Here is a 13,450-nt window from a genome sequence, read left to right as displayed (position 1 = left end):
CATGCCCTCAACTCTTTTGTTTTTATCTTTGCTTTGAGGCAGGCTCTTTGCCCCAGCTTACCTTGAACTCGTGATCCTCCTGCCTCCACCTCCTGAGTAGCTGGGATTACACGTGCGTACGACCACACCCAACATCTTCAACTTATTTTCAAGGTGTTGAATTTGCCACCATCAGAAGGACTACATATACTATCAAAATGTTATCACACTAATTTTTAAATGTTGCAGCAATATTCCCCTTCAAGCTTTGAAATCCCTTTCCTAAAAAGTGTTTGTTTACATTCAGAAAATGTTCCCGAGGGTTCTTGGCAGTGTGATGCTTCTTTCTTCTTTCTTATGATTTTGTTTTTTCTCTTTTAAAGGATTTTTAGGAGAAAAATATTTGTCAATTTAGGCATTTTCTGGTGGTACTAATTTTTGATAAGATTATTACACTAATAATCTCTCATAGCTAGAGCCTGTCCCTTTATTCTCAATCATGAGAATAATCAAAGATAACATAGAACATGCAGGAAGCTTGTTTTTAATTAGAACGCTCACGGATTTGTGTGTCACCCTTGCGCAGGGGTCATGCTAGTCTTCTCCATATCGTCCCAATTTTAGTACGTGTGCTGCCAAAGTGAGCACATGAGGGAGTTTTAGTGACTGATCATTTTTCGAGATTGGCCATGGTGAATAAACCAGAGATCCCACTCTTGCAGCTTTTTAACATATTTGAGACTCTAATGAAATCACCACTCTGGCATCTTCACCTGTTGGCAAGCTGTAGGTTTGGGTTCTGATCTCTTGCCAAAAAGATTTGAACCACTTTGATTGGTGCTGTCAACCACTGAGAGCCAGGCAATTTTGGTACATAAAAATCAGTTTGGGAAAATTATGCAGATTGGAAGTAATTCTCAAAATTGGTTATTTGATTGACTTTTAATGGCTTGACTCCTAACCAGTGTCATCAGCTTTGGAAAAATAGATATTGCCAGGAGTATTCTTCAATTTAACATATGCAATTATTTAGGTAAAAGTTTGGCCAGCCTTCCTCAGGGTGGAACTTGTAGGTTATTCAGTTTTGGTTTATGTGAGAAACAGTGACCCCCGTGGTTGAGTCCCCACTGTCAGCTTCTCTTTTTCCCTCTTAGCTATCCTTTCTCCTGCCCACCTTCCTCTTGCTGACCTAGTCTTCAAAACCATTATAATTCCCCAGTGACATCAGTCTGCCACGGTGGGGAAGAGCAGGAAGTTATGCTGATGGTTACATAGGTTCCCATGGTGCTGAGTGAGGATGTGGGAGGGGTCTGGGACTGTGAGGGAACAGGAGAGGGAGAAGCCAGAGATGCCCCTCACCAAGAGAAAACCTTTAGGACGTTGACAGCAACAGAGAACCACAGTTCAAATCAAGAGAGTCAGCAGAAATAGATGTTTCTGCTGTAAAGTTGTCATTTGGAAAAGAAACAAAAGCTTATTTTTAATTAAGAAAATGAAGTCACCTGTTGCTCCCTGACTGTAGGATGTGAAATGAAGTTAAATCTTCCGTAGTTAGATAAGAAGTGTTATTGTGTCTGAGTGTCATTGAGAGGCTATATAAATGTCTACCTATCTATCACTATTTTGCTTGGTAAGGGATAGATAAGAACTTTTATTCTATCCAGTTAGTCCTTAGACTACAAAGTAAGATTTATAAAATAAAGGACAACTGAGGATGATACGCCCCCACCCCCAAGTTTCTAATTATATAGCCCAAACTCGACTGACTTCTTTTACTCAAACTATTGACCCTATTTTTTTTTCATTTTTCTTTTATTATTCATATGTGCATACAAGGCTTGGTTCATTTCTCCCCCCTGCCCCCACCCCCTCCCTTACCACCCACTCCGCCCCCTCCCTCTCCCCCCCCTCAATACCCAGCAGAAACTATTTTGCCCTTATTTCTAATTTTGTTGTAGAGAGAGTATAAGCAATAATAGGAAGGAACAAGGGTTTTTGCTGGTTGAGATAGGATAGCTATACAGGGCATTGACTCACATTGATTTCCTGTGCGTGGGTGTTACCTTCTAGGTTAATTCTTTTTGATCTAACCTTTTCTCTAGTACCTGTTCCCCTTCTCCTATTGGCCTCAGTTGCTTTAAGGTATCTGCTTTAGTTTCTCTGCGTTAAGGGCAACAAATGCTAGCTAGTTTTTTAGGTGTCTTACCTATCCTCACCCCTCCCTTGTGTGCTCTCGCTTTTATCATGTGCTCTCCCTAGTCCAATCCCCTTGTTGTGTTTGCCCTTGACCCTATGAACATTAATTTCTGCTGACCTTCCTGGGAGACAACTGCTGAACGTGATGTAGGTTTCCTGTCCTAATCTTATTGGACCTGTGAGGCACAGTTGATCATCCCGCCATTTTGAGTCCTCTCTTGGCCTGGCTTCCATTAGACCCTGTTCCACTTTGTTCCTTCCTTCATTGGCGACACTTCTCAGTCTCCTTTGCTGGTTGCTCTTAGTTCCACAACTTCTTAAAGTTGGAGCACCCTGGGATCCAGGCCTTGGGATTCTTCTCTTCCTCTCACATTCACATCTGGTGTCAGGCTTTGAATGCCATCTATGGCTTATTCTCCCCTTGAACTCTAGACATGTCCACCCAGCTGCCAACTGGACACCTCCACTTGGATGTCTAACAGGGTTTTCACACTTCACATGTCTAAAACCAAATTCCCAGTCTCTCCCTGAGCCTCCTCATCTCATAGTGGGTCCCATCTCGACCCTTCCTTCCAGGTCTCATGTCAAAATTTGTCAAATAATAGTTGACTCCTCTCTTCCATATTGCTCATCTAAACATCAGAGAACTACTTCCCCCCACCCCCCACTTCCTGGCTTTGCAATGAAAACTCACCTGGAATTAATCACTTCCTACCATTGCCATTGCCACCACCCTGGTCCTAGCTACCACCAGGTGCTGCCTGAGTGTCACCTGGAATAGATGTCCCTGTTCCTACCCTTCCTGCTTGCACATTGTCATCTTTTACCTTTGAAAATGGAAATCAGATTGTGTTAGGACTGTTCAGAACTTCCTGTCACCTCCACAGTCACTCAGTAGACACCAAGCCTGTACCATTCCATCCTCATCCCTTGGACTCCTTGCTGACTGCTGACTCTGCTTTAGGGCTCTGGCCTCCACATTGCTGTTTGGATGTCATGGTCATGCCTCTGATGCAGAACTTTCTCTTTTGCTATCTCCCCAAACACAGGACTTTCTCCTTTACTGATTATTCAAATTTCACTTTGGCCAGGACTTCTCTTACCATTGTATTTAAAATTACAGCTCTCCCCATCTCCCTTCCACCCATATCCACTTTACTCCCTTCCCAACTTTATCACCTTTGTCCCTTGTTACCTACAAACCTACTGTGTATTTTACTTATTTGTTTGTGGGGCTCCCTATGCTAGAGTTCAAGGCCTATGAGGGAAGGTCCTTTGCTTTCTCCAATTCTGTATCCCTAGTACTTAGGACAGTACCTGGCACATAGTAGGCATTTGAGTAATGTGTTTTGAACAAGTTGAGAACTATGAAGAATATTTGATTAGCACAATTAAGTGATCCTACAGTATATTGTTATTTGATTGGATGAGCAGAAAAAAATGTGTGCAGGCTTGGGAGAGGGGGTGGTTTGCAGAGAGCCTTACTTGGAATTGAGGTGGAGTTCATGTCAGTACTATCACCAGTACTTTGTATTTGGTGGGTTCCATTATCCCATTCTGAGTCAAATCAGTAATCTATCCACACCTTTTATTAGTATCGAGGCTATTTTAATGTTCCATTAAAAACCATTAAAAATAAAAACAAGGCTGTATTACTTTAACTCTGACCTTACAAGACTCTTGGTTTTATAACTGTTTAGAGAAAATGTGGAAAGGTTGAATATGTTTGCTGGCCTCAATCTTTTTATTACTCATCTCTATAAAGAGGCTTTTAAGGACATATTAAAAAGTTTCCATCTCTCTTGTCTCTTGCTTTCCTTCTCATCTTCCTTCCTTGTGCCCCAAATGGTTGAAAGCAGGACCCTGACAGTCTGGAGGAAATGTGTTGAGAGCCAGAACAACTGGGCAGGAGCTGGCCTCGAACCTTGGGTCCTGACCCTCGAAGTACTGTCAAATGACGGCTCTCTAAGCGCGAGCAGGCGAGCGAGTGCATGAACGTTTATCATTAGCTGCCCTCCCACCCACGGTAGATGTTCTCACGTGGACCTCTGCTTGTCTGTGCCTTTGCAGATGTGTCTCGACTGTACGATGAAGGCTTCGATTCTGAGAACGTGCTACAAAACAGAGAGACAGCGGGATGTGGAGTAGGAAGCTGAGACTGCAGGTAGTTTCTCAGAAAAATTGAGAAGCCAGGAATGACTTCATCCACTTCCCATAATAAGGCACTGGTCTGATGTGGAGGAACCTTCTAAACACAGAGGCTGTTTCTAGGGCTCAAGGAGAATGGCATTTTACCCTCGGCTGCATCCGGAGCCAAGATAGTTTATAAACCTTAGGGCTGTGAAGTGTGGCAAAGTCTCCAGAATCCCTGGGCGTGTTGGAAGTCCATGCCGCAGTTCTTTGTAGTTTTGTGTCTTGGCTATTTAGCATTCTTTAGAGACACCCATGTGCTCAAAACTTAGTGGGAATTTGTGTGTAATTTTTGTAAGTTATGGGCTGATTTGTTTGTTTTTCTTAATAGAGGCAGCAAGTAGATGCTGAGATGTAAACTACTTTCATTAATGCAACTTCAAATATACTTGTTTCCTCTGTTTCTTCTTTTTATGCCTTTATTTAATAGCCCTCAACTGATTTGCTCTTCATAGGCAGTTTCATGGTATTTCAAGAAAAGTCATGATAACGACACATTTAGAATCAGAAAATTGCAGCATGCTTGAGATGCAGAGGATCTTAGGGAATGCCTAGTCCAACCCCTAGCTTACAGAAGAGGAACTAGGGTGAAGATGGGCAGTGACTCACCCAAGGTTGCATACCAATTTTCTGGTGGAGTTGGGAGTTCAAAGTTGTCTCTCCTTGTCATCAAAGTGAGTTAAAATAAAATTACTGTAAACTTTGGAGAGGCAGCAGTCACCATAATAACAACAACAAATTCATCCATACTTATTATATGGCCTTGAAAACCAAACATAAAGTATTACTGTGATTTACATTGCATAAAACAGTATGGCCCACTAAGATACGAAACACTGTGTGTATAAATTATATTCTTTTTACTTTATTAAAAATGTCTAAACAATTTAAGCTGTGCAAAGATGTTCTTGCTCTCCCTGCCCTGCTGTGCCACAGAGCCCCACGTGATGGCCAATATCTAAACACTGGAAATCTTGGGACACATTTTCATTTTTTATTAAAGTGGCTTAACCCTATGGTTACATTTCACAAATGTTTTTACTGATGAAAATTTGGTGACATACCCAAGAAGGAACAGGCCATCCCAATTGAGCCTTCTTTATCCACACCTGAAAGGGTTGCTGGAATCAGAATGTTATAAAGTCAGTAAATAATCAAATTTGTCTAAATCTATGCTATAGATAATCTATGCATAGTGTACTAACTTCTCTAACCAGATTACACATGCTTGTGTATGAGTACACCAATGTCAGGGATCATTATACAAGTGAAATCTAGCTAAGATTGGCTTGTCTCCATTTACAATGACTCCCCTACCCCTACCTTTCAATCCACATGTGTTTTTTAGCTGGTGGAGAGCTCAAGGTGCATGCCCTGAGTTCAAAGCCCAGTACCATAAAAAACAACAACAACAAAAAACCCATTGATTTTTGTTGTGAGGTGCATTGATTACTGCACCTCACCCTCAGTCTTCTTATTCAGTAGATATGGGATGTGGGCTAGTAATTTGCATTTCTACCAAGTTCCCAGGAGAAGTTGATATCCTGGATGTGGAGATCGCACATGGAGAGTCCTCAGTTTATTCTAAACAAAGCAGTGGCCTCCATTTTGGCTGTACATTAAGGCCCTCTAGAGAGTTTGAAAATCCCAGTGCCCAGGCTGTGTCTCAGACACATGCGGTGCTCAGATCCATGAAGGTGGTAACCAGAACTTAGTGGATTTTAACGCTCTCAGGTGTTTCCAAAGAGCAGCTAAAGCTGCTAACATGACTGTACTTCTGTCTTGAATGAAGGAGAAATGAATTTGTTATTGCAAGTCTATTATCTACTCTTTCATGCATGGACTTATACCATGAGAAATAAGCATTTCTTTATTAAGGTGTGTGTGTGTGTGTGTGTGTGTGTGTGTGTGTGTGTGTGTGTATAATTTTAATTTTAGAGCATTCATTGAAGGTGTACTGTATAGCTTATAGCAAAACAGCATGGCACATGCTGAAATATTGCTTTGAACATAGCAGATTACTGTTATAAATTAGTTTTGCTGGTAGGTTGTTGATTTCCAGAGAGTGTGGACACATTTCTTTGCATCTCCAGGGATTGCGATCGCCTTTAAAGGGTCTCCTAAGTCCTGGCTCTTCCAAATTCTGTGATCTTGGATGAGTTCCTTCACCTCCCCATGCCACATGTTTTCTATAAAACAGAGATAATTTATAGTATAATGCTTAAACATATATTCAAAATGTAAACACTTTGAACATAGTTTGCTATGTCAAGATACATTAATTTTATTTAAATATATTAAAATAGATAAGTTTTAAATAAAGCAAATATGGATAAATTAATATATTAAAATATTTACTGAGTGTTTACACTGTTCTCTGTATTTCTAAAGGCATGATATTTATAAGCCATACTTAGGTCACTTCCTAATCGTCCCCACAGTGGCTCCTGGAAAAGGCTGTCTGATGTTTCTTGGCATCCTCCAGAGTCCTACCTCTCTGAGCATCACCTGTCTCTGCTCCCTGTGTAGTGTGTAGTGACTCACAACTACTACAGACGGTCTGCACCCTGCTGCATCCTCAGTGGCAGAGACAGGTTCCTTTTCCTCTCAGGTTGGAAAGAAAGAGGCACATGAGACATTCCAGTGCCTGAAGACAAAACTCACTACCCTGCCTGGAAAATGAAAACATTTTGTTTTGCTTTATTTGGGTTTGGTTGCTGTTGTTTTTCAGTGTTTCCCTTTAGCGAAAGATGCTCCTAGACTGGGAAATGCAGGGACAGCCAGTCTAGAAAACGGGTTGCTGGTTTTACATCAGAAGAGGGTGTCCTAGCTGGAAAAAAGGTGAGCAGCTTAGCCAGAGCTCAGGTGCTATTCTAAGACACACCAGCCTTCATTCCTGCACAAATTCAGCCTGAGCAGAATACTAGAAAGAATAGAAAGACTTCTGACTTCTAGGTGCTCACAGCCGCTGGGAGACTTGGGACCAGACAAAGAATTAAAATAAACCTTGGCAAGTACGATTTGCCTCGGCCTGGAGGGATGAATGAAGTGGAGAAGGATTGATGCCTGGAGGGTTCTTGGAAGCCAGGCAAGTGATGCAGCAGTGAAAGGGAGGCCAGCCATGTGGGAAAAGGGAAGGAGGCGAAAGACTGCAGGGAAACAGGAACTCTGTGGCTGGAGCACAGAGTGGGGTCCCCTCTCTCTTGCTTTCAGTCTACCGGTGCCACTGGCAAGGAGGGCACCACAGTCTTGCTTTGTTCAGGACTGTAAGGTTTCCCAGAAGGTCAGACTTTCAATACTAAAACCAGGACAGTGCTGGGCAAACAAACCAGGACGGTTGGACACCTATCTTTGTGTGGGGATCTGCCAACTGAATGGAGGGCCTGTCTGGTTTGTTCTGTTCTCTGCTGGGTAACAGAAGAATATATTAAAGATCCAATATGGGCACTAAAGAAAGGTGGGGGCATGATGTTTGTAGACTGAAAGAAGACATCCTTTTTTTTACTTTGCCACTGTAGCATTTATTCTTTCTGTAGACCATGCACACTTCTTTTCTTGTATTTCTTTTTTTTCCTTACTCCATTTATTCATATGTGCATGCATTGTTTGGGCCATCTCTTCCTTGCTGCCCCCACCCCTTCCCTCTCCCCTCCACCCACCTCGGTTCCAGGCAGATTCTGTTCTGCCCTCTTCTCCAATTTTGTTGAAGAGAAAACAGAAGAAATAATAAGAAAGACAGCATTTTTGCTAGCTTGAGATAAGGATAGCAATACAGAGAGATTCCTAGCATTGCTTCCACGCACATGTGTATTACAACTTGCATTGGTTCATCTCTACGAGACCTCTTCACTGTTTCCTGGTCCCCTTCCTATAGTGGCCTCTGCCAGTTTAAGATTACTTTATTTGCTCCTCTACAGTGGGCACATCAACCACATTCAACTTTTAGGTTTCCTTCCCTTTCCCTATTTCTCCTGTATGTGTTTTCCCTTCAGTGTGTGACCCATGTCCAATAATATTACTGCATTTGTTTTAGGTCTATAATCTGCATATGAGGGAGAACATACGATTTTTGGTCTTCTGAGCCTGGCTAACCTCACTCAGAATGATGTTCTCCAGTTCTATCCATTTACTTGTGAATGATAAAACTTCATTCTTCTTTGTGGCTGAGTAAAATTCCATTGTGTATAAATACCACATTTTCTTAATCCATTTTTCAGTAGTGGGGCATCTTGGCTGTTTCCATAGCTTGGCTATTGTAAATAGCATTGCAATAAACACGGGTGTGCAGGTGCCTCTGGAGTAACCTGAGTCGCATTCCTTTGGGTATATCCCTAGGAGTGGGATTGCTGGATCATATGGCAGATCTATGGTTAGTTTTTTAAGAAGCCTCCATATTGTTTTCCAGAGTGATTGTACTACCTTGCATTCCCACCAGCAGTGTATGAGGGTTCCTTTTTCCCCACATCCTCGCCAACATTTGTTGTTGGTGGTGTTTTTGATGATAGCTGTTCTAACAGGAGTGAGGTGGACTCTTAGTTGTGGTTTTGATTTGCATTTTCTTTATGGCCAGAGGTGGTGAGCATTTTTTCATGTGTTTTTTGGCCATTTGAATTTCTTCCTTTGAAAAAGTTCTATTTAGTTCAGTTGCCCACTTCTTTATTGGCTCATTGATTTAGGGGAGGTTTAGTTTTTTGAGCTTCCTCTATATTCTGGTTATCAGTCCTTTGATTCTGATATATAGCTAGCAAATATTTTCTCTCACTCTGTCGGTAGTCTCTTCAGTTTAGAGACCATTTCTTTTGTTGTGCAGAAGCTTTTTAATTTCATGTAGTCCCATTTGTCCAAACTTTCTCTTAGTTGCTGGGCTGCTGGAGTTCTATTGAGGAAGTCCTTGCCTATACCTATTGCTTCCAGAGTATTTCCTGCTACAAGACATCCTTGATGAAGCAACTAAGGGCCAATGAGTGACCCCAGTGAAGGCCAAGTGTGGTACTCCTGAGAATGAAGGACTCTGGGAAATGGAAGAACTCACACACCACACACACACACACACACACACACACACACACACACACAAGATTCTACTTTGATTTCAAAAGCAAGACACAGTTGCAATGGATTTAATAATAACACTGTCCTGACTACAGTTTTCAAAAATAAAGGTGCTGGTCAATGTCCTTTGCTTATTAATCAGTGATTCCAGGTTGAACTTGATCATGGGAAAATAACCTTTGCTCAAAAAAATCAAAATACTGTCTTGGCCCTGTTTTTCTTTCTTAGATGCTAATGGCTTTTACAAAAATTATTAGCATAAATTAATTGTACAAAGGGGGTTCATTGTGATATTTACATATATGCATGTAATGTATTTTGGTCAAATTCACCTCATCTGTTACTCTTTTTTAACCCCTCTATCTTCTTACCCTCCTTTTTAATAGGTTTTAGTGGGTTTGTTGTGCCAGTTTGATACATACATATAACTTTGGTCATATTTATCAACCATCATGATCATGGTTTTGATTTACTTTTCAGACAAAAATTTCAACAGAGAGGCATTATCATCTGCCCAAAAAGTAACTTAAACAAAGTAGAGTATTAAATGTGAGAATTTGAAAGACTATTTCTCAATCTTTCAAATTAGCCACATCTCAGGTGCCAAATAACCACAGGTGGTTATGGTGTTGGTCATCAAAGATGCAGACTATATTAGGTTTAAGAATTCTAAAAGTATGCACATTTTATTCCTCTCCTTTAAAAAACTAGTGTTTATTAATTGTAGTAAGAGGTTTCATTGTTACATTTCCATATGTGTGTACGATGTGCTTTGGTCATATTCACTCCTCCATTACTCCCTCTTATCCTCCTCCCCACTCTTTCCTCCCTTTCCCTTCTCTCTCCTACCTGTTCCCCTCCCCAAACCCCTGATATTTATCTTCTGAATCTGTCTTGTTTAACTTAACATGATGATCTCCAGTTCTATCCATCTTCCAGCAAATGACGTAATTTCATTTTTCTTACTGGCTGAGCTTGTATATATACACCACATTTTCTTTTTCTAGTCAGCCATTGATGGGCACATAGGCTGATTCCATAACTTGGCTATTGTGAACAGTGTCTCAACAAACATGGGTATACAGAATCTGTATAGTAAACTGACTCTGATTCCTTTGGGCTTCTGCTACTTTTCCCCCTCTTTAGCTGATTACAACCTTAAAGTCCAGTGGACTCCACCTTTTTGTAGGCTTTAGTTCCATGTGTTCCCTGTAGGTGGCACCTCTTTCTTCCTGAAACTGTAAGGAGGTGGCCTTGCTAGGGCTTTTCACTTGGATGCTGGCATTTTTCATAGAGTCTCAATTTTCTGAAAAAATTCTTCGGTAGCATAGGTTAGAATCTTTTCCATCCTATTGTCATTCTACACAGATAGCTGTTGTTTATGGAAACCATCTCTAGTTTCCTGTCTGGAGAGTTGCTCTGTGCTCAGTTTGGGGTGACAGAAGTTCTGAGGTGACAAGAGAGTGGTACAGTCAAAGAACTGTTGCTGGAGTGTTACATTTGCTCATGCTCTCTTTACTTGGCAATGGCTATTCCAAGAGCCCTTTAGTAAAATATTCAGAGTGGATAAGAGGCAATTTTTGTTTCACAGGCTGTGGCAATATGACCTATGTCTTCATTTTCCACTGGACTTTGTAATTGAATTTTTGAGAATACATACATTGTATTGCTTTTTAATATAAGATATCCACATCCAGTATTGAGAGAACTTAATAAAATGTAGCCATGGTTACATTTACCTTAAATATTAAAATCATGTTTTACATTTTGAAACACCCTCCTGTCTCCTTCACACCACATCAGTGATAAGTGATAAGTCAGGAACGAGGGAGTGAGGAGGGATGAAGATGAAGACATTCAGAGTTGGGTTTTACAAAGGCTGATGTACATCTATGCCTGGCACATGAGACCTGTCCGGTACTAACTCCCCCCAAACTGTGGTTTGACCTCTTAATTCTTTTTGATCGACATTTTAAAACCATATACTCTCTTTCTGTAATTTTCCTTCAGTCTGTTTCCCAAATAGAATACAAAGGCTCTCTTTGAATTTTAATCATGGTCTTGCCTATTTTAGTTTTATAGTCAGAATATTCATACTGTACCTAGTATAATAAGTCTAAAATACTATGCTTTTGATGCAAGAAAAATTTTACATTGTTCTTACTAGACTCTTTAATTCTTTTAAACTATAGCAATGAGATAGACTGTTGGTGGTGTGGAAAAAAAGGGAGAGGAGAGCTTACTTTGTTTGAGACAGTACATGCCAGAAGTTGTATTAGGTTTTTTGGCATATGTTTACTTACATTAACTCCTATAAACCATGTAGCAATTTTTTTATAGCTAAAGAATTAGAGAGGTACAGTACTTGTCACCTTGCAAATAAAAGATGCAGTTGAGGAACCACTGAAGTGGTTTTGTTTGTTTGTTTCTTTTTTTTTTTTTTAAACATAGATTACATTAAGGACTTATTCTGCATGAAGCTATCTGAGATAAGAAATATGGTGTCAGATTTATATAATCTCTCACACTGTATTCCTGGTACTCTTTCTTCTATTCAGACCATTCTTCCATCTGCTTCTTTCACAGTATTTTGTCTTGTTTTCCAAACAATTGCCTACAATTCAGGGTTGTATTCTCTTTTTTTCTCTATCTTCTTAATAATCACATCCAACCCATGGCTTCAGCCATCTTCCCATGCACAGTTTCCAAATTTACAACTTTATTCTATCAGTCAGGGCAGAACGAATGCTGAACAAATAGCCTTGTCAATCTCAGTTTAAAATAGTAAGAGCTGATTGCTGTGTCACACAAATTCTAATGCAGTTGTCCCTTACTTGTTTTCCTGGTGGTTCCTCACGTTGTAGCGACTTATTTTATGTTAATCCCATTAAGAATCAGGTGAAGCCTATGACTATCTTTCCAGGATGATTTTTCTACATGTGGAAAAACAAAAAAAATATACTAGCAGATCTAATAACTGAAATTCAATGTTGATTTCAAATTACTGATAGGTGAATATATTTCAAGGTAACTACATCGAGTATATGTGATATGAAATACATGTGACAAAGCCACAGTTGTTGCTAACACTATTGTAATTATCACCTATGTTTATGAATGAAAGAAAGGCCAAATTCCAGTTAAAAGTTAGTAAAAATAAAGACAGATATCCTCATTCATGCTCATGAGGTTCCAGGAGTGGTATAGACCTGAAGATCTAGTGATTCCAACCACCAGTGCCCTCCAAGTCCTGTACTAGATCTTATGCATCCAGTTGATGACAAGCAAAGATCTTGTAGGATGATAAGGGACTTTTGAGGAACCAAACCTAGAAGGGGAATATGCTACTTACAATTGTAGTTCTATAGGCTAAGTAGTTATCTCATCCCCCCACCACCCCTCAGATTTAAGAAAAGTGGAAACTTTAGGTCATCTGTGTGTCTGGGAACAAGGGAAGCTGTGGGGAGTATGCAGCAAGACATGTTTAAAGGTAGAATCATGAGTGGATGTGAAATTAGCAAGGGCCATAGATTGAAGAGTAAATATTTTCAAAGTCTTAAAGTGCAAGATACAAGATAAATATTAACTGTAAAGGGAAAATAGAAGCCTTGCAGAGAAGAAGAAATCTGGCAGACACCACCTAACCCAAGTGGTGAAAGCTGACACCAGTAGTGGGACAAATTCACCCCTGTGCTTTTGATAAGATGCACAAAGGAGAAGCATAATTTCCATGGTGTTCTCGCCCCAAATCCATTACCTGCTGGAGCCATCAGAAAATCTCATACTGAGGAACACTCCACACAGCAGCTGGATGAAACTCTTCAAAATTGTCAAGGTCATGAACTGTTCCAGACCGCTGGAGCCGATCACTAAATTCATGTATGAGCCTGGATTGGATCTTGGATCAGAAGATGGTTTGGTAAGGCAATTGGCAAAATCTGTCTACAGATTTGAAAATAGTGTTGTATCTATGTGAATGTTCTGATTTAGTAAGAGTACTGAGATTAACTAAGAAAAAATGACCTTGTTTTGT

At 40.4% G+C, this 13,450-nt stretch overlaps 1 protein-coding gene and 1 non-coding gene across 8 annotated transcripts in view; one reads left to right on the top strand and one right to left on the bottom strand.

Annotated features, from left to right (window-relative positions):
- Esr1 (estrogen receptor 1) overlaps nt 1-13,450 on the top strand; it is a 399,315-nt gene that overhangs the window by 79,274 nt on the left and 306,591 nt on the right. The window contains exon 1 of one of the 7 annotated variants that reach the window (XM_074072274.1): nt 4,247-4,339. The exons of the other annotated variants lie outside the window; for them this stretch is intronic. The gene's annotated coding sequence lies outside the window, so the exon portion shown is untranslated. Of the gene's footprint in view, nt 1-4,246; nt 4,340-13,450 lie in introns of those variants that run through there. 7 annotated transcript variants of the gene reach the window in all.
- LOC141416284 (U6 spliceosomal RNA) lies at nt 521-627 on the bottom strand. The gene has a single exon (XR_012441043.1). It is a non-coding gene; the product is annotated as a U6 spliceosomal RNA (small nuclear RNA).

The sequence above is a fragment of the Castor canadensis genome, chromosome 1, assembly GCF_047511655.1.
Source record: "Castor canadensis chromosome 1, mCasCan1.hap1v2, whole genome shotgun sequence".
Lineage (NCBI taxonomy): Eukaryota > Metazoa > Chordata > Mammalia > Rodentia > Castoridae > Castor > Castor canadensis.
This window is presented reverse-complemented; position numbering and strand designations above follow the sequence as displayed.